The sequence below is a fragment of the Agelaius tricolor genome, unplaced genomic scaffold (genome assembly GCF_023055355.1).
Source record: "Agelaius tricolor isolate 1412-34295 unplaced genomic scaffold, bAgeTri1.0.p SCAF_8, whole genome shotgun sequence".
Classification (NCBI taxonomy): Eukaryota; Metazoa; Chordata; class Aves; order Passeriformes; family Icteridae; genus Agelaius; species Agelaius tricolor.
Window position 1 is genome coordinate 37,932,998 of NW_027269268.1, and position 19,485 is coordinate 37,952,482.

The following is a 19,485-nucleotide window of genomic DNA, read 5'->3' on the forward strand; positions in this document are numbered from 1 at the left end:
AAAATAATAGATTATTTGTAATAGCATTAAGTTATATATTTTTGGACCACTTCAGGAGTCAAAATTAATTTTACAAGTATTACAACTCATGTATCTACATCTCTAAACTTTTTATCTTTTATGACTTAATATCATGTAAGAATGAAGAATATATTTGAGTTTCAAAATACTCTAACAAAAAACCTTGATAGTTAACCTTTAGAAATTGGAACTTATTTCTTGTGAAGGAGATGCCTCGAAAGAAAAATGAAAACTTTCAAATGATAAGATTCTCTTGATATGAACTTATTACTTAGGTTAACAAGTTGGAAGGTGTGAAAGTCACATGGTTTCTAATTGCAGTACTTTGCAAAGCAAAGTGGTGAATATTCAGAACCCTTGAAGGTGGAGCTCAAAGAATGATTGGGGTGAGCTCTGTGCAGTCTATCAAGTGGTTTAAATGTTTATGTTTCTGATGATTTTTTTTTTCATCCCCTTGTTAACAGTCAGTGACAGGTTTTATACAACTCCACTGCAAAACACAGGTGGCCTAACAAATAAGTTTTACAATACTGTATAAGACATAACTAAAACTATTAGATATATGAAAGAGTTGTAGCAAACGCTGATCTGGTAAGGAAAGTCTCCAAAGCAAGTACTAGAAGTGTAGGTAGTCAAGTACAAAGGACAATGGTGATTTTTTTTTTTTTTTTTTGCTTGGTGCTCTGGACAATATAGTAAAATGCAACAGCTGAGAGGTTCTGGTGACTGCCAAGAGTTAACAGGAATGTATTTGGAAAAATCTCTCCCTAATGAGGAAATAACAGTGCCTCATACCAAGAAAAAAGAGCATTGTTGTAACTACTACAACTGGTGGCAAACAAAGAATCAGTTATTTGCCTGAAGCATTATGGCACATCAGCAAGAACCAAGAGTGGGTGTCTTTGAGGAGCTGATAGTCAAAGCCCCAATTAGTAAGGACTTTACCAACATAGATAATGACTGCTATTAATATTAACTGGTACTGTAATGTATTTTGAAAATTACTTTACATGTTAACTAATCCTTAGAGTTATTTTGTAAAGCTGGCAGGTAGGGAGCATTTGGGTCTGAAAGTGACATACTTTGCTTCAATCAATTGTCTGAAATGATGCACAACAGCAGCAGCAATGAATACGGTTTGTCATGTTAGGTGCTCTATCACCCATGTTTGGACTGTTTGGTACAATTGTTAAAATACAATAAAAAGTACTCCACAAAATTCTTAAAGCTACGGGGAAGAGTTAACCTCAGCTAGCAGGATAGCTTTATTTTTTTCCTCTCCTGCTTTCTTATCCGACTGGCTTCTGCAAGTTGATGTACATCCTGTGTCTTAAGGGTATGCAGCACATAGACATAAATAGTTGAACATGGAGAGGCTTTTACTGCAAATAAACTATAATTGTACAAAGTGTGGTACAGAACTTTGAACTTCTAATAGAACTTTTTACAACTGTTGTGCTGGTGCATTTGTTCTTTGTACTTTTCACTCAGTTCCGGTTTTCCTAGAAATGCTTATTATAATACAGTACTTGCAGGACAGGCTTATGTTTAACAGTGGGAAAATGTTAACTGCAGGATTTTTTCTAATACCGTTTTGCAAATCTTGTGTTATTTTATCACACTTTACATGTATTTATTTTTTTTTCTTTCCCCCCACTCCGTTTTTCTTTAAAGCCTGGAAGCTTTGAGGCACTTCAACAAAAAATATAGTTACTTTTTAACCAGTTAAAATGTTGATGTTGGTACTGTTTCTGTTAACGTTGGCTCCCAGATCTTTGCATTGTTTAGAAATACATTGTTACTTCCAACCACCACTCCTGTTGTATTAGTGAAATCCCTGCTAGACCCAGTAGCGGCTCCGTTTTCTGAGGATGATGTTGGGAATTATCTTTTTACTCCGCCTCGCTGCCAGTGCATTGCGATACACCTTGCAGCTTGGCTCCTGCGGAAGTCCATGAAATCAAAGCGAATAACAATGGCCAGAGCAGTCCCAGTGCTTTATATGCCGTGCAGGGGTGGCGGCAGCGTGCCCTGCCCTGCCCCGCCAGCTTCCCGGGAGCCAGGCTGCTTCTGCGGGGGAAGCCCGGCGGCTCGCGTTGGTAGAACAACGCGAGTAATTCCTGGCAAAAAAAAAAAAAAAGGCGGTATTTCAGCATTTGTGCAGCTGGCGGCGACACAAATATTTGCCCTTATTCGCTGGGGGGAAGGGCGGGTTTTCCGACTGCTTCCTACGGGCGAAAGGAGCGCCCTGACGGCACGGCGCGGCGGGACCTCTGCGGGACTTCATCGCCTCAGCAGCCAGGACGCTTCCTTGATGTTTCCCAGCGACGCTGCTGCCTGCCCAGAGAGCCGTTTGATTCCCGGCTACCTTGATGATACCGGCCTTCTTAACGGCAGCGATCGGTCCTGCTCTCTCCGGGGGCTCGGAGACATCCCGGGGCCGCCCTCCTCGCCGGGCCCGCTGCGGGGCTGCCCGGAGCGCTGTCCGAACGACCCGAGGGGAGCAGCGCCCGGAGCGCTCCGGGGGCGGGCCCGGCCGCCGCCCCGGCCTATCACAGCTACGGGAAGGGGGGGCACCGCCAATCGGGGCCCGGCTCGCCCCTCGCCGCCTCACGATTGGTTGAAGTGTGGAGGGCGGTTCCTGGAGGGCGGGCCGAGCGCTCGGGAGCCAACGGGCAGGGAGCGCAGGGGCGGGGCCTTGTGAGTGCTGCGCGCCTGCCCCAGTGAGCGCCGGGGCCGGGCGGGGCCGCGCGTGCCAATGGGGCGGCGGGGGGGGCGGGAGCGCCGCGCCGGGACGTCGAGGTGCCGGAGGGGAGAGGCGGCGTCGGGATAAAGCCGGCGGGGGATGCCGGTGGCGCTCGTCGCTCGCTGGGTCCCACCGGGGTCGCTCTGAAGTGTGGGGGGGACCGCAGCCGCGCTGAGGTAGGCAGCGGCGCCCGGGGTTGCGGCACCTTCCACCGGCGGGAGAGGTGAGGCGGCGGCGCAGCCGGGATCCGGTCGTGGCTGATCGGAGGGAGGAGGAGGCGCCTTGCCCCGACGGGAGCGGAGCCCGCGGGTTGTGCTGTGCGGCCCCTGGTGCTGGCCCGGCCCCGGTCCTCGCCGCTTTGTTTACGGTGGGGCGGGGAGGGGAGGGACGGGAGGGAGGACAGCGTGTGGCCGGGCGGCCCTGCCCGCCGTCGCCGCGGGGGCATGAGTAGGGCGGAGGCGGAGCAGGGGTCGGCGGTGCTGCGTGCGCCCGGCCGCCCCCACCTGAGCTCTGGACCTCCCGCCCCGGGGAGACGGAGCCTGCCCCGATCCCCTCCGCGGCCCGCGCTCTGTCTCCTTCCGCCCCTTCCTCCCCGGCCGCGGCCCCACCCGTGCGTGCCCAGCTCCTCAGCCGGCGGCCCCCGGAGCCTCCGGGCTAGGAGCGGCGCTCGCACGGCCCCGCGGGCCGAGCGTAAAGGGGCGGCCGCCGCCGGGCTGCTCCCGCCCCGCGCCCGCACCCGTCCGGCCGGCTCCGGCCGCCCCCCGGGACAGCGGGGCCGCGCAGCCGCCGGGCAGCCACCGCCGCAGGGGATGGCGGGGCTGGGAGCGGGCCAGGCCGGCCGGGAATGGCGGGACGGAACGGGGAGGGTGGCACGGAGCCGGGCTTTGTTCCCGGCCCCGCCCCGCCTGGGGGTGCCCGGGGGCTCCGGCGGAGAAACGCGCGTCCCGGCTCCTGGTGCGGAGGGCGGCGCGGGCGAGCAGCGACGCCCCCGGCCGCCCGTGCCGCCCTCGGCGCAGCTGGCCCGCTCCCCCGCCTTCGGGGGAAACTTGGGAGACTTGAGCGGCAAACTAGGAGACGTGTGTGCGCTCAGTGTGCAGCGCCTCGCTGATGGAGTCGCTCTGAGGTGCTTTTGGGACCAAGTTTGGCTTCCACTGTTTTTACAGCCTCAGATCGGCGTGCTTGTATAGCTGTAAGTATTGTAGGGGCTTAATTAGTTTTTCCCCTCTTCACTTTCATGTGTGTGTTTCTAGTATTTTGGTAATGTGATAATTTTTGTTACTCAATGGGCAGTTCAGTTTGTGTCTTGACCAGAAATCACTGCCTGACGATTAGGGTAGCTCTAGCTAAAACATCCTAAGGATCAGAAGGAAAACGTAAAAAAAAAATATCCCTGAAAACCCAGCAAACCTCAAATATTTTGGTGGCCACTTATACTGAGGGAGTTGCAAAAGCAATTTGCTAATATGATCTTAAGGAATAAATAGTAAGGCAGTTTGGAGACAAGGCAGCAAGAGTGTAACCTGGACTTCCTTCAAAATTACAAATCTCAAATGCACATTAGGCAAGAAATATACTAAACCAGAAAATGAATTCTTTACTCCTTTGTGCACTGTGTATCTCTGTGCTGCAGACTTCATGGAGTATATAGAGTTCTATGAGAAAGGTGATTTGCTGCTTGAGGGTTGGGCAAAGAGTGAAATTAACTGTAGTTTCTTAAGAAGTATTTCCTCACCATGTCATTTCCTCAGTAGGCTGTTTCAGTCGCTTTGCTTCTGTGTTACTCCTGTCGTGCTGAGGATATGTGCTAAATACTTCAGAATCTTTGTGGAAGATCTCACACCAAGTGCTGTAAAACCACGCTGATTCTTATCTTGTGACACTATCTCAGGAAGGAAACAAACCACTCTGTGAAAATTGTGTTGCAGGTTTAGTAAGGCACGTATTTAAAGATGAGAACAACATTTTCAGTATCAAAAGCTTCCTTTATCTGTGGTTTGTAGAGGTCCTTAGTGGTACTTGATGGTGGTTGTTTCCCGTAGGCAACCAACTTCCCTGCGCAAATTGCTGCTGTGAATGACTCCTTATTTATATTCCAAAACTGATTTGGGTAAAGTCTGTGCTGACTTCTCTGGAAGTGGTTTCCTTGGAGCAGAGTGGTGGTATGTTGCTTTGGGATGTTGTAGAACATTGTTGCTGAGCTTCATTTCAAAAGAAAAGTTGTTTAATTCTTCTGTGAGGTTAGTTAAGGTAAAGTTGGAAAATTCAACTAATTCTATTTCTGTTTGACTGGCCTAAGTGAACCAAAGCATGGTGATAGCTGGTTTTCATGTAATAGCATAATACTTTTAAGAAGGGAAGTTTTAGGTTTTAGAGGCTAAGGCAAAAAGTAGAACTGTTAATTTTTCATGTTACTGTATTAATGCTTTGCAGAGTCATCCTCCTAGCTCAAGAGTGGTCCTCATATGTTTATTTCACTGTGAATACTTGTCTTTCTAATTGGGGGTGATAAAATTAATTAGTATGCTGAAAGTTTTTGCTAATACAGTTGAGATCATGCTGTCTGTATTTGCTTTTTCTAAGAACTTAAGAAGATTATAATTCCCTTCAGTGGCTATGCATCAAGGAAAACAACTTGGAAAACGGTGTGTTCTGCATCAGGCAGGAGTTGCCTATTTTATATCTAGCCTTGTATTTAAGGGGGTTTTGTTTTCATTGTCTTGCCAGGTGAAGACTACTTCGTTATTGCATAAAGGACCAAAGGACAAGTTCAGATTTTTTGTCTGAGCTCCTTAAGAGATGTGAAGGCAAACTTTTCGCTTCAGTGGACTTGGATAATGCAGAACATGGGTGCATAATGTGCTCCTTCTAGCTTAGAGTGCTGTGAGTTTTTAGCAATTTTGCCTACATTTAAGCCTTAGTTTGAAAGAAACTATATGTATTGTGCACGTAATGTCAGAGGAAGGACCTACATGCACGTGTGGGCTGTGTGAGTTACTGTGAGAAAAATGAGGAAAATATTTCAGGGTTTGTTACCCTGTACCTGTGGTTACTGGCCTGCCTTACCAGTAGAAAATGTGATGTAGCTTTTCCTCAGTGAGGGGGGCAGCTGGCCTAGCACACGGCCTGGCTGTGGTTTGCTGCTTTCTGCAGCTTCTGCGTGCTCGCACCCAAACAACTTTCAGCCTTTACAACTCTTGTATCTGTAATAATCCTCCCAGGAATCACAGTGGGCTGGAAAAGTGTTGCAATGTTAGAAGGTTTCAGAATTCAGCATTATTCTTGTCTGGTCTTGCTCTAAATCCTGATGAACTCCAGTAATAGATGCTAGCCAGACTGACTCAGCTAGGGCTGCTTCTGCCTTCCTATATTCAACTAAAAGAGAAGTTCTTTCTGCTATTTAGCTTGCTTATCCTCAGTTCTCGACAGTTAATTGTCTGAGTATCTGTGTACTGCCATATAGCTCTGTCTCTTCTAAGATTTCTGTTGTCCTCCCTTTCCTTCCTTCCCCTCCCCCAAATCTATTATAATCCTAATTCCCTCTGACATGAGCACCTCCCAGGAAGAATGACTGAATACAGTCTCAAACAGCAAGTGTCCAATACCATCACTGGAAGATATCGAAAAGGAAAAAAAAAATCCCCTTGAGCTAGTTGAACAACAGTGTTTGCTCTGGACATGGCTTCAGTTTTGAGGGATTTTTGTATTTATCCCTAGTTTTTCCTAATGATTTATGTTTGCATGCAAAAATAGAAGAGGAACAAGTATTAAAAACAAAACCAAACCTCTTTGAGTTTGAGGTTCTCTGAAATGTCTGTGTATTTGATCTGGTGCAAGGACCTGGTGTCCTCCTGCCATTGCTGTAAGCTTTGGGGTTTTATTCGTTTGTTCTTTACGTGGGTATTCTTGTCCTTGTCACCAGAAGCAGCATGAATTGTTTTTTGTGGTTAGTGACAATAGTCAAAGCTGAGCTGTATGGAATTTGCACAGACCTCGTTACAGAAGGACCTTTCTTCCATCATTCCAGCTGCTGCTTTGGCAGCTGGTCCATACAGGTGTAAGAGCGCTTTCTTTTCAAGAGCTGGGGCTGGCCTAGCCTGAAATAGCTACAGACAAGAGTGTTTAGCAGTAGGCTTGGGACTATTGACATGCCACTTGAGTGGTGCAGGTGGTCCCTTTGGAATTAGTGTGGTGACCTATTTTCTTCTTATTCTCTGTATTCCAAAAAATGGGAGGACTCCTGGCTTGGACCTTTTTCTCCCCTCTCTTCTTAGATTTTTTTCAAGTAAAGTTACATGTTACATAAGATGGTCATGATAATAAAACAAGCTTTGTGTGTTTTGTCAGTTAACTGTTGGAAGGCTGCTTCAAAACCAAGTAACTGATACTTGGGGAATATTTGCAATTGTATGTTAAAGCAGTTTGTCAATGGCAGTTGCCAACATTATTTTTCGTCTTAGGTGGCAATTTTTTTCTTTTTAATGTTTGTTTTCCCTTATCTTGAGTGTTTCTAGAGAGCAACAGCATAATTTTGCTAAACCAGATAAACCAGACTCTCTCTTGTTCAGGTGAGATTTCATGTTCACCTTATCATACTAAAATGCTGTAATTGCCTTCTTGATGTATTAATTAGTCTTTTTAACATGCATTGGCCAGACTTCTATAAAGTGTTCCAGGGAAAGTTCCAATGGGACTTTATAAAGGTTCTTGAATACTCTGTGTGTATCTTGCTGGTAAACCTTAAGGATCCTGTTTTCTTTCCATAGTCCTCTCAAGGTTTCTCTCTGTCTTCATAAACTGCAGCTTATTAAAAAAAAATATTACTGCTCAAGTATGTTACATTAAGGGAGGAAGAGAATCTGTAAGTTAAATGCAGCTTTAGTGAGTATCATTTTTGCCAACAGTCCTTGGGGCTACTATAGTTTGGGCCCCAGTGGGCATGGTGTTAGTCATACTTGTGCAGAGAGTGTTCAAGGAGCTCAAAGATGCCCCAGCAGGGTGTTAGTAAGCAAGGGAGAGGAGCACAAAATAAAATGGTGTGTGCTAAAAAGATCCTTGGGTTATGGCAAGATCTGCCTTGCCATATGCAATCCCATTTGCTTAGCCTCTCACAGACTTCCTGCTGTTGAACTTTTACTGCTGGCTTTTTGTAGTAGTCTCAAGGACAATAATTGTGTAGGTTTTACCAGCCCTATGCAGTTAAGTTTGTTTGTTTAGAGTAACTGAATATAATGTTGAATATGTTTATAAAATAAGAGCTGGAGAGAGCATAAAAACTACAAATAGAGATAGTTTTGTTGTACTTGATCCTGAAGATAAGGCTCTACTAATTCAATGTGGGAGACTATTAAGAGATTAAATTTTTTTTAAAGTGAAGGAATATCTATAACATGAGGCTTGGGAATGGTCTGATAAAATGAGACCTCAGGAATTTGCATTTGAAGTTGTTATTGTGAAGAGTGACTTTCTCCGTTGGTGTTGTCCAGTTTTGCAAAATAAAGAAGCATCTTCTTTTGTAAGTGCCATGTCCTAAAGAGGACTTGGAACTAAGAGTAGGCCTGGACAAGGCTGATTCTCTTTAAAGGCATTAACATGGGAAATAGCTGAAGTGTTCCTAGTAATTTTTATCTGTCTTTCATGAGAATAGTCCTTATCAACACCACTTCTGCTCTTGTGCTAAATCAGAAAGAACTGCTGGGGTTGTGCTCGTGGCAGCTGGACATATTGACGTTGACAGAATTTTCATGATTTTTAATTGAACTAATCTAATCTGCCAGTAATGCTGATTATGTTAAAAAATTGCTATAAGCAAAAATACTAAGCTTTCTACCTCTGTAGACATCATCCAAAACCAATGGCATCCAAAAAGCTGAAGAACTACTGCCCTGTGCACTGTGACTGCTGACTGGCCTGGTTCTTCTCTGGGACAGGGTGATGAGAGTCACTGGTCCCATGACAGGTGTTGGTGTGACTCGGGGGGCTCCTGGATACCCCACATCAGCCCATAAAGAGAAAGGAGTTGCAAATGAGTGCTCTTATTCTTTGCAGGAGTAACAGTATATGTAGGTCTCCCTGACATCTTCACTAGGATATGGCAAACCTGGTACTCTGTTTCTTGACACCGAAATCATGGAGATCTTGCCCCATTCCCTCTGTTTCTTCAGCTGTGAGCCTACCACTGCCACCTTGTTTGAAATTACTTTGGTGGTAGGTGTTGCATATAAAATTGGGGACCAGAGCTGTCTTTTCAGATGGAGTTGATACATGTGTTTGTGTGTATATTTATATGTATTTACAGGCATCTACCTGCAGAATTGATAGGTGAATAGCTGGGGAGGGTGAGAGTGGTGGATAGTAAGTGTGGGAACAGCAAGCTGGGTAAACAGAAGTACAAAAGAAATAGAACAAGCTTTTGGTGCAGGAAACAGAGAGATTTTACCTACACATTCCTTTAACACTTCAGTATAATTTTGGGCCTTTGCTGTAGTAGGGGAAAAATGAACCTTATTTCAAAGCGTTTATGAACACTTCTTTTCCTATAAGTCATGAGCAGGCTATGATATTATAGTCTAATTCAAAACCTGTAAATAAACCATCAGGTACAGATTGTACTTGTATTTTCATGGTGCTGAGATAAATTGTGTGCAACTGATTTGATCCAGTTGGAAACCCAACCTTGTATCTCCTGGGAGAATATCTAAAGAAGGTATTGCATCATATGGCATTCTGTGTTATGCAGAATAGTGTGAGTTGTTGTTCTCTTGTCTTGCCTTTTTAAATTAAGAATAAATAGTTCCATTTTCAAGTATGTCCTAGTCTTCCTAATTTGAAAGTAGCTTTTGTTGCATGTTCCCATCAAACTATATCTAGTATATAAAACTCTTACATAAAACTTAGGTAGTTTAAGGGCATAAAATCTTTGTGACTGTAGCTCAGTGATACAAATATTCCAAGTTTAAATACTGACATATGTTAGGGACACAAGACATTCTGAATTTTGCAGGTGGCTGTTTGAAAACTATGATGTGATTATTATGGGAAGGCTAGAATGTAGAGAGAGAGAAATCATTAGGGCTTTCTTAACGTTTTGTGCCTAGAAACAAGAAGGATAATTCAGCTACTTTAATGTTTGTTATTGTTATGCTGGAGAATGCAGACTGGCTTCATTTGAGCATTTTTTTTAAAGTAAAAAAGCAAGTTCATATCTCACCCTGTGTAAATATAGACTCTATGAACTCCACAGTTTAAGAAAAAAGAATAGGTTGAATGGTCTGCAGGTACAACAAAGTCCCCATTCTGGTCATTGCAGTTCAAAAGCAGTTAGCACAACTGCTTTTTATGCAGTATTTGTATTCTATTTCCAGAGGCCAGAGATAATTGCACTAGGTTGGGATATATCAATTGGAATGTTTTTCTGCAACGGCTTGAGTAGCTAAGAAATCTGCTAACTGATGTTATACTTGCTGTATTATACATTATTGATGTTCTACTTCAGTGTTGTCTGGTCAGCATATTGGAAGAGCTACTGGTTCTATATATAGTTTTATATATAGGACCTTAGTTTAAGCTCTGTTGAGGATGCTTTGAGGGGAGGAAGTGGGGAAGGCAGCTGCCTGCTTTGTTTGAAGGAATAAAGTGGTGAGGTGTTTTTTGGTGTGGGTAGAGCAGTGGAGAGTTGTTATTTATTTATTTAATTCATCTAGACCTTGGTACTGAATGTGCATAAAGTTCATGGTGGTTCCTCCTAATGCTATGTCATAACTAACAAAAATTGCCACATTTTTCTTTGTATAGATACAGTAACAGAAGTGGTCAGTGTTTTATAGTTTTTGGAACTTTTAAAAAAAGAGAATGTATTTTGAGCCTTAATAGTCTGTTAAGGGAAGAAATGTTCTACATAAGATGTTATTTTTTTTATCATTCCTTAATTTCAAGTGCTTGAACCCTGCTAGATGGTGAGTTCCAAAAGCCAATTGAATAAAAAGTGATTGTTGTCTTTGGTTTGAGATGCTTTCAAAAATAGGAAATTGCCAAAAGCAGTTTGAAGGTGTGATGTAAGGTCCTGTTCTTTGGATCTAATTTATTTAGTTTCAGGCTCATTTTTAGTTTAGCTGTGCTTGCAATTTATTTTGTAAAAAGGGAAAAAAGGAGTTTGGTTTCTAAAGCCATTTAGCATTTTTTTGCATTTCTCAGTTGTCGCTTTAGCGGTGGTGCGGAGGTCAGAGTTTTAAGCTTCTGGCCTACACTGCACACTCATTGAAGTTCTCACTTTTCCTGTGGCTGAAACTTTGTTAATAGAGATGATGGTGAGCAGTGGTGTTCAGATGAATGCAAACACTCCAGACACACTGTTGTGCTTTACTGTTGAGGGCAGCAGTGCATCTGAGGAGAGCATGATGGTTGTTGCTCTTGGTGAGAGTCTGCTGTTTTCCCTTCCAAGCACACATAAAATAAGAAGGCACAGATGATGATAAATTCTAGGGGACATAAGATTAGGCAAGCTGGGGTCTTACCCATTTCTTCTCTTGGAAATACTATACAAACTTAGTTTTAGCTGTTCTCCTGGTGGAAGCAACATTTCTTTAAGTTAGTCAGAACATCTGAATTGCTTACAACCTCTCGTGCTAAGAGGAAGTAACTGTAATTTCTTGGTCCTCTGCAGATCACTTGCAGATTGAACACTTGCAGAGAAAGTATTTCTCTGTTGCAGTTTCTTGCAAAGCAGCAGAGAAATACTTTCTCTCAGATTGCTAGTCCAAATTAATGGTGTAATAGAAGATAGTTAAGGTCACTTTTTGGGGGACCCAAAATATTTGGTTCTGTACTACAGCTGAGGAAACACTCCTCTAAATCAACAATCAGAAAATAGCAGGGGTAGAGGAGCAATCAGAGGGCATACAGCTTGGAAAGGTGTAACTGCATCACTGCTTTCTGAAGGCAGTGGGTTCCTTGTCTTGTGGCACTAGTAAAGGCGCAGTTTTTCTAAAGAGAATAATCTGAGAAAGTGAAAAGGTCTTAGGCCTAGATGGAAATATCCATTCTGCTGTGGTAAAAACATGGTCTGAGTTTTGGCATACTCCTAATACTTTGAAATGAGACTCCAAAAGAGAAAAAAGTTATGGTAAAGAGTCAAAGAACAGGCAGCGTTTGTGGCCCTGGCCCAGTGGAGAAGATTTGGGATTCACTTACTTAGTCCCCTTTTCATGCTAACTAAGGAAAAGAGAATTCAAATAACCCATTTTAAGTTTCAGTTATCATGGTCAAATTATTACACATTTAGTACCAAGCCCTCAAATTTATCTTGCAAATCCTTCTTCACTACAAACAGGAGCATTTTCAATTGAACTTTATCTGTTTGTAAATGGAGAGCTATTTGTAATTCTTGGAAGAAGAAAGTGTTGAACCGTAAAACACGTGTAGTTCTTAGGTGGTTGGCTATATTCCAAAGATTTGTTATGACTGAGATAGGCAGTTTTTTCTTCTTGTCCCACGAATCCTTTTAGGTGATCTCGATATGTCTTATGAGTGTTATCTCATTTCCATATCAGTTATGTAAAAGCTGAACCTACATTAATTTCGTACCACTATACATCTTCCAGTTGCAATATTTGTATTCAATGAAGTTCTCCCTGCCCAAGCCCCTGAAGGCTTGGTTTTTGCATTAGTGACCCTGTGTCTCTCCTGTTTACGACTTTTGTGGTTCCTCACTCAACTGATTAATTGATCCTCAGTTAATTGTTCAGCAGCCACCCAGCCTCACTGGTTGTGTGGATTGTGGAGTGGAAAAAAGCTTTTTTTTCAGTAAGGAGATGGTCAGTGAAATTGGGAGAATATTGCATGACTACTGTGTTCTTGACAGTATTTACTAACACTCAGTTCATCAAGTACCATTTTTAGTTTGTGGTGTTGATTATTGTTATACACTGTTAATATACTTAAAACTTTTACAGGAAGCAAAAGAACGAAGTTGTTACTAAAATCTTCTGTTGATACACAGTGTGCTGAGCATCAGTAAGGAAATGGAGTAGATTTGAATAAAAGGAGCCTGGGAAACTTCATTCTCCCTTTTTATTCTTATGACATCCAGTTTTATGAAGTAATTAGCTTAAAAGTGGCTTCTGTAATATTCAGGTGCTCTTCAGCTCCTCTTTTTGCTATTTCTGATGTCAGTCACCAGTATCGCTTACTTGGGAGGACAGCAAGCCATAAGCTCAGTATGGTTTAGTAGTGCATGCTGTTGCTGAGGAAAAGGTTGGGAGAACAAGGGAACTGGTCAGCCACTGGAAATCTTCCAGGCTTCTGGTATCATTTTCCCATGCTGTAGTTGGAAAAAATGCGTAATTGGTCTGTAACAGGGAAGTCTTGTATAAAGTCAATATGTTGTATAATAAATCTAGTTTATAGTTAACATTGTTAACTATAGTTAACATTTATAGTTAACAATGTTGTTTTCTTGTTTTCATACCTCCTGTAGGAGGGGTGGTGTTAGCTGACAAGAGGACCAGAGCTCACCAGGGGTGGTGTGTTATCTCAGGAGTGCTTGTGACAATATGTTATAGGTTACTTAGTTCTAGAAAAAGCTGAAGTTATGGGTAAGCCACAGGTTTGGGGTACCATAGTGCCATTGTGTAAATGTTTGCCCCTAAACTTCAAGCTTGTTGTTGTAATTTTTCAAATGATGCCATAAAAACTGATACAGTTCCTTTCTGCCTTTATTCTACCTGTGTAAAAGCCAACAGTGTATTGAAGCCTGGTTAGGGTTTGTAGTGTGGAAACACCACTTCTAGCAGATGGGCTAAAACTATTACTATCTCATTTTGTCTTTTGAAATATCATCTTAATAAATTTTTTTGGGCCAGTAATTGTGAAGAAGGCTCTAATATAGTGTGTTGTGTGTATCTTCTTAAATGAAGTTGCTGATACTTGCATCTCCAGCAACATTAGTATTAATCCCCATCCTTGAAGTTTTTGGAAGTGATCTGCTCTACCCCCTCTCTTCAACGTGTGCTGAATTGGAGCATGTTAATTGCTGCTCAGAAGTTAAAGCTGAGTTCCGTCTTGCACAGTAGCCAGCATTATAGCTGCTACTCTGTGAATATAATACAACAGCTTGAAAATAATGCTCTGTGAACACCTTTCCTTCCAAAAATAGAGTTTATGTAATTAGAAGTTACATGTGCTGTTACTTGATCAGATTTGAAGTTGGCAGAATTTTTATTTGTGTTTTCCAATTCAGGTTGTTAGAGGAGTTCTGAATTCTTTTAGATATGAAAACTTGGAGGTAGCATCAGTTTTCTTTGTACTATTTTATAAACCTTATGATAGCAAACCTCCTGTATTTTCAACTTTGTTATGTTTCTTTTTTTCATGTTCTGCTTCTTAACTTTTCATAAATCTTCCGTAGGGGTGAACCCCAAACACTGAAACTACACCTGTGTGATACCTTTGACTTCAAATCTGATAAATATAGTTATATTTTAACTTGTCAGCTGCCATTAGGAAATGAAGCCAAATGAACCAGCAATATGCTGTAGCTACTGTAAGCTTCCCTGGCATCTGTTGGAGACTTTTGACCTTTTTGCTACCTTTACTGATACTTTATTTTTCCTGTAGTCTGAGTTAATCTGATCAGATTGATTCTGTAGAATACCTCAGGTTGTATTCAAATCCAGCTGTAGTTGTTCTTGAAGTTCGGGGCAGCAGCTACAATATGAAATTCATTATTGCTTAGTGTGCACAAAAAAACTTGAGTACATTGCATGGGTTTTCATGGGCTTCCCAGCCTCTGGCCTCTTTCCAAACAGTCAGCTAGCTGAACTGACAGTGCCTTCCTAAAGCTTGCACAGTCGATTCAGTTTTCAGCTTAACTTTATTTCCTTCCTTAAGCAGCTGGGCTGTTGGGTGGTGGTGTGGTGGGAAGGGGAGATAGAAATACATACAAATCTTCCTTCTTTACCACACCAGATTCAATGTGTTTGCTCTGAAGGCAGCAAGCAGGGAAGCCTCTAATGAGAATGGATTATGTACCTGTGAATGTGTGTTTTGCTTGAGGTGGTGAGCTAAAATGTCAGCATATGCCAGGGTGGTTTCTGTCTGGGTATTCTGTCAATTTTGGGGAGGGTAATAATGCATGGGTTTGATTGTGTTCAAGTGCTGTTCCCAGTGATTGTGTTAGGGGAGGAGTTAAAGGACACCTGACCCACTCTCTTTCAAACTGGGGCAAATGGAAGGTCATGAACTGAAAAAAATTTTTTTCAGTCATGAACTGAAAAAAATTATTGCTTACTTTTAATAAAAAAAAGAGGAGCAAAAAAGGAAATTGTTCAGTTTATTGATGTAGGTAGGATGAAAGGTGATTGTTTTCTGCACAGCAGAAATATATGCTAACTTATCCTAAGTGTCTGAAGAGGAAAAAGTGATGTGTATTTGATGCACTGCACTGTCGAATGCGCAGACTATGGAAAACAGTTGACATTTTTATTAAAGTGTTGCAAAATTTGACAGGTAAAATTCACAGTCAGAATTTTGTCTGTCTTTAAATGCTTCCCTTTGTACCTGGTCAAGTCTTTGAAACACTTGACTTCCTTTTCCAAGGGATTATGTAATGCATTCCCAATTTATATATAAACCTCAGGTTGCCTCCTATTTGCAAAAGTTTATCTAATTTTCTTGCTTGTCTCGCAGTCCCACTTTTAAGCTCTCTTACATGTTAAAATCTTCAGGATGTGGCTTTTTACTTTTAGATTGCACTTATATGGGTCTCTCTTTTGTATTTTTGGAAACACTAATTAAGAAGTGGAACAAATTGTACATAAAAGAATTGATGATGATTGAATAATTCACACATACTTAAAGGAAACTACTACATTTGTGCTGCATCAGAGCACTGAAAATCGTGTTGGATGTACAGGGTTTTTTTCAATTTTTTGAAGCTTCAAATTTTCAAGCTATGGAATTTTAAAATTCCTGGAATTTTTCAAGCTACGAATTTTAAAAAGAAGAAAAAGAAACTTCCCCATATAAACTAGATGTTCCGGAGTGGTGGACTGCTGCTGCATGATGAGACTTGAGTTGTTAAAAGCAGTTGAAAGTGCTTGATCTGCCTTCAGGGTAAATTTAAAAATACTAAAGTGCTTTCTTTTACTGTCGTTTGGCACTATAGAAGAACAAAAAGAAACTGCTGCCTAGGCAAGTTGTGGCAAGTATGTCAGCTGCATACAAACTTCTATTGTGAAGGAATCTGCAGAAGTTCTCAAGGCTTTGTTAGGAAGACCCAGCTCTGAAGTATTTTGTTTCTTTTTCTGACCACATCCTCCTGCTAACTGAGCAGATGAAAAAAACCCCAAAAATCAGAAAAGAAATTAATAAAAGGACTAATATGAAAAAAATAATTCAGAATTACTTGCATTTTAGAATGGTTAGATATGATTAATAAAAATATGATTGTAACTAAAGTGCAATTAAAACCTTTCATAAGGAATGGATGCATGCCGAATATGCTTAGTGTGGGAAACCAGATGTTATTTTGGTGTCAGTTTTAATTTTTCTCTTTCATGGGGAAAAAATCATTAAAAATAATTAGCTTCTGAGCAGAAGAGCAATTTTGAAGACAAATGTAACAAATAGATTTTTCTAGTTTTTGACTTTTAAATGATAAATTTAGAATTCTAAAGCATTGGGAAATTGTTGGCATCTCTGTTAAATGTCTAAGGTTTGATTTTTTTTTTTCTCATTTCTTTTTCAGAGTTCTGTATTTCATTTGTCTGTACTGTGTTTGGAGATCTTTCTCCAATTTTTGGCTACGTACCAGCCGACTCAAAGCTGTTTACATCTTTGTCTACTCTTACATCTCGAAGCACAACGTTGGACTCTTGGGGAAAATGTCTTGATGGATCCAGCCTAAGTGTGATAGCTCTCGTCAGTGGTTAACAATGGCTTCTAAGTGGTAAGGTCTTTCTCACAGTAGTAGTGTCATAAATAGGTTTTCATCTATCTCTTTCTGTTTTGCTTGTCTGTGTTGTACCCTGAGCACACCTTGAGCTGCTACTTCAGATATCAGTTGTCTGACTAGAAGTCTGTCTGTACTGTGTTAAGTCCAACGAGAACATTTGTTTTAATACAGTGTAGTGACTGATCATGGCCAAAAGTGAATGTCTGAGGAAGAGGTCAGGAACAAGGCAAATAGCCTTCCTGTCATCTGTGTGGGGACTTCCGAAGCCAGATGTGGTTTTCTGTGCATTTAGTAATTCTCAATTGTCTTGAATTGGTATTTCTTTTGTGTAATTTCTGTATGTTCAACAGGTCTCTCAAGTTTTCTTTCTCGATCGTCGGTGCAGGTGGGAGTTGGTGGGAGCGGAGCCCTCCCGGTGTGGGTGTGCGGGCGGGCGCCCGCGCGCTGCCCCCTGGTGGGTGCGGCCGGTACTGCAGCTCATTGGCAGGGGCAGTCATGGAATCGTGGAACGCCTTGGGCTGGAAGGGACCTCTAGTTCCTTAGTCAGAGCTCTCATTCCTGAGTCAGTGCCACGTACAGATGCTCGTTTCCTTGCTTCTTTGCATGTAAGGATTTTACCTTAGGATTTTCCAGTAGGAAATAGATAGGCATTGATACCAAGTACAGGGCAGCTATTGTCCCTAAAGCACTTCTGAGCTGAAATGAGTATGGATAGATCCAACCAACATCTAAACTGTCCTTTAAAAATAATATAACACACTGCTTTTCTATAGTCAAGTGGTAAAACTGATAGACCATGCTTTCTTGGGGCCTTTGAGTGCAGAGGGTACATTGATGTGACAGGACAAAAATATTGAAGTGCTGTTGTTGATATGCTATTTACTATGTGGACTTCTGTATTCAAGAACATTTTATTATTTATATATTTTATAGTATTTTGTAGAATCTAATAGGATATTTTGTTTTATTACTAACTGCCATTAATAATTAGGATATATATGTTATATAATATTTACTCATAGCTCTCACTTTCCTTTATTTTTTATTGTTCTATATATTCTGTGCAGAAGTATACAAAAAATAGAATTTGGGTGCATGATAAGATCTGCCTTTGAAACATCTCCAGTATATCATGTACCCGTGTTTGCTTCTGTTACTTTTTTAATTTCCAGTGATGTAACATGCTGACCTCCTTAACTGTCCTTTGTTAGAATTTTATACCATAATTATTTTTGTACTGAAGTATTCTTTCTCTCAAAGTATAATAAATTTGTTGCTGCAGGAGTTTACCTTATACACCATATCTTGCTATTGCTCAAGGATGGCAAGTACATCTTTGAACATTAGAGTGGGAACTCCAAATCAATCTTTTAAATGAAGCAGAACAATGGAGACAGAGGGTTTGAGAACATTACTATAATTTTTTACTGTAAGTTTTTCTTCTGTTCATGCTTATCCTGCTTGAGACAACTTTAGTTTTATCTAATTTTATGTATGTTTCTACATTTCTATATGTTTATATAGAAAATATACTCCCAATTACAAACTTCAAATGTTCAAGTTTGAATTGTGTAGTTTTTCTTTATTGGGAACAAGGCTGTCCAGTACTGATCTAGTTTTTGGAATACTTCTCAGTAATGATTGTGCTTTTTATATGTACTGTGAGATGTTTAAAAAACAATCAGGTTTTTAACAAATCAGGTTTTAAACAAATATTCTTAGTACTGGGTCCACAGCTTTTCTATCTATTGTCTTCTGTAATAAAAGCCTACTGTGTTTTGTACAGGCAATAAATGTTTGGGGTGTTTGGGCTTCTTTTTGTTTTTCACTTTGGAGAAGTGGTCTTTCAGGATCTATTTTCCTGTTGGAGAATGCAGAGAAAGTTTTATGCAAGTGCATTCCTTTAAAAATATGGGTGATAGGGAAAAATAATACAGATGGAAATACGTCCCAGTTGCCATTCTTCTTCGGTGTTGCTAATTTGCCTGTAGTCAGTTTCCTGATCCACCTTGTTGCTCAGGGCTTTGTCCAGTCAGGTCTTGAAAAGCTCACATGGCTTCTCTGCAAAATTGTCTGGAGCACCAGTGATGCTGAGAAACCTATTTCTGTAAAAGCAATTCCTGAACATATTCAAAATAAGAAATGTGCCTGTTAATTCTTCACAAACATTTTTGCAAGTGTAAGAAATAAGTTTGGTAAATTTCTTTTCCAGCATAATTAATAGAGGATCATCATGAGGAGAAAAAATGTAGTGCTTTTTTAATGCATTTTATTTAAAAACAAATATTTCTTATTCTTCCTTTTATTTTTTCTTCTCCTTAAATAATCATTTAGGATTAAAGGAGTACTTACTACTCACTTGATACTCTGCTCAGCAGTTTCTTTAATTTGGTCAATATAAATTCTAAAATGGATATTGAAAAAATAAATAGGAAATTTAAGTTCTTTTTTCATCACAAAGTTTCTATTAAGATATAGCTCAGTGGGCCTCAGTGACTTTTAATAAGGCTTTTTGTGGGCTTTCCCCCTTGCCTCCTGCTTCATTTGGACATTTGTTCTCACTCTGATGCCTGACTAGAGAGGCATGTTTTTGCTGAAGAGCTGAAGACCATACCTAATTGTAGTGACAAATGGCTTGCAGAATGCCTCACACTTGATGCCTTGTGTTGTTCAAATAATGTGGAACATCTGAGGCACATCTACCAAACAAACCCCAGAAGATGGAAATCTAATAGGAACACAGAAGAGCTGCTTAATCTGTGAAATGGGA

At 41.2% G+C, this 19,485-nt stretch overlaps 1 protein-coding gene across 4 annotated transcripts in view; it reads left to right on the forward strand.

The window, feature by feature from the left end:
* The first annotated feature begins 2,809 nt into the window (after positions 1-2,809).
* FRYL (FRY like transcription coactivator) overlaps positions 2,810-19,485 on the forward strand; it is a 163,595-nt gene continuing 146,919 nt past the window's right edge. The window contains exons 1-2 of one of the 4 annotated variants that reach the window (XM_071432423.1): positions 2,810-2,943; positions 16,509-16,709. The gene's annotated coding sequence lies outside the window, so the exon portion shown is untranslated. Of the gene's footprint in view, positions 2,991-3,938; positions 3,957-16,508; positions 16,710-19,485 lie in introns of those variants that run through there. The other 3 variants (XM_071432424.1, XM_071432425.1, XM_071432426.1) reach the window with 3 other exon arrangements.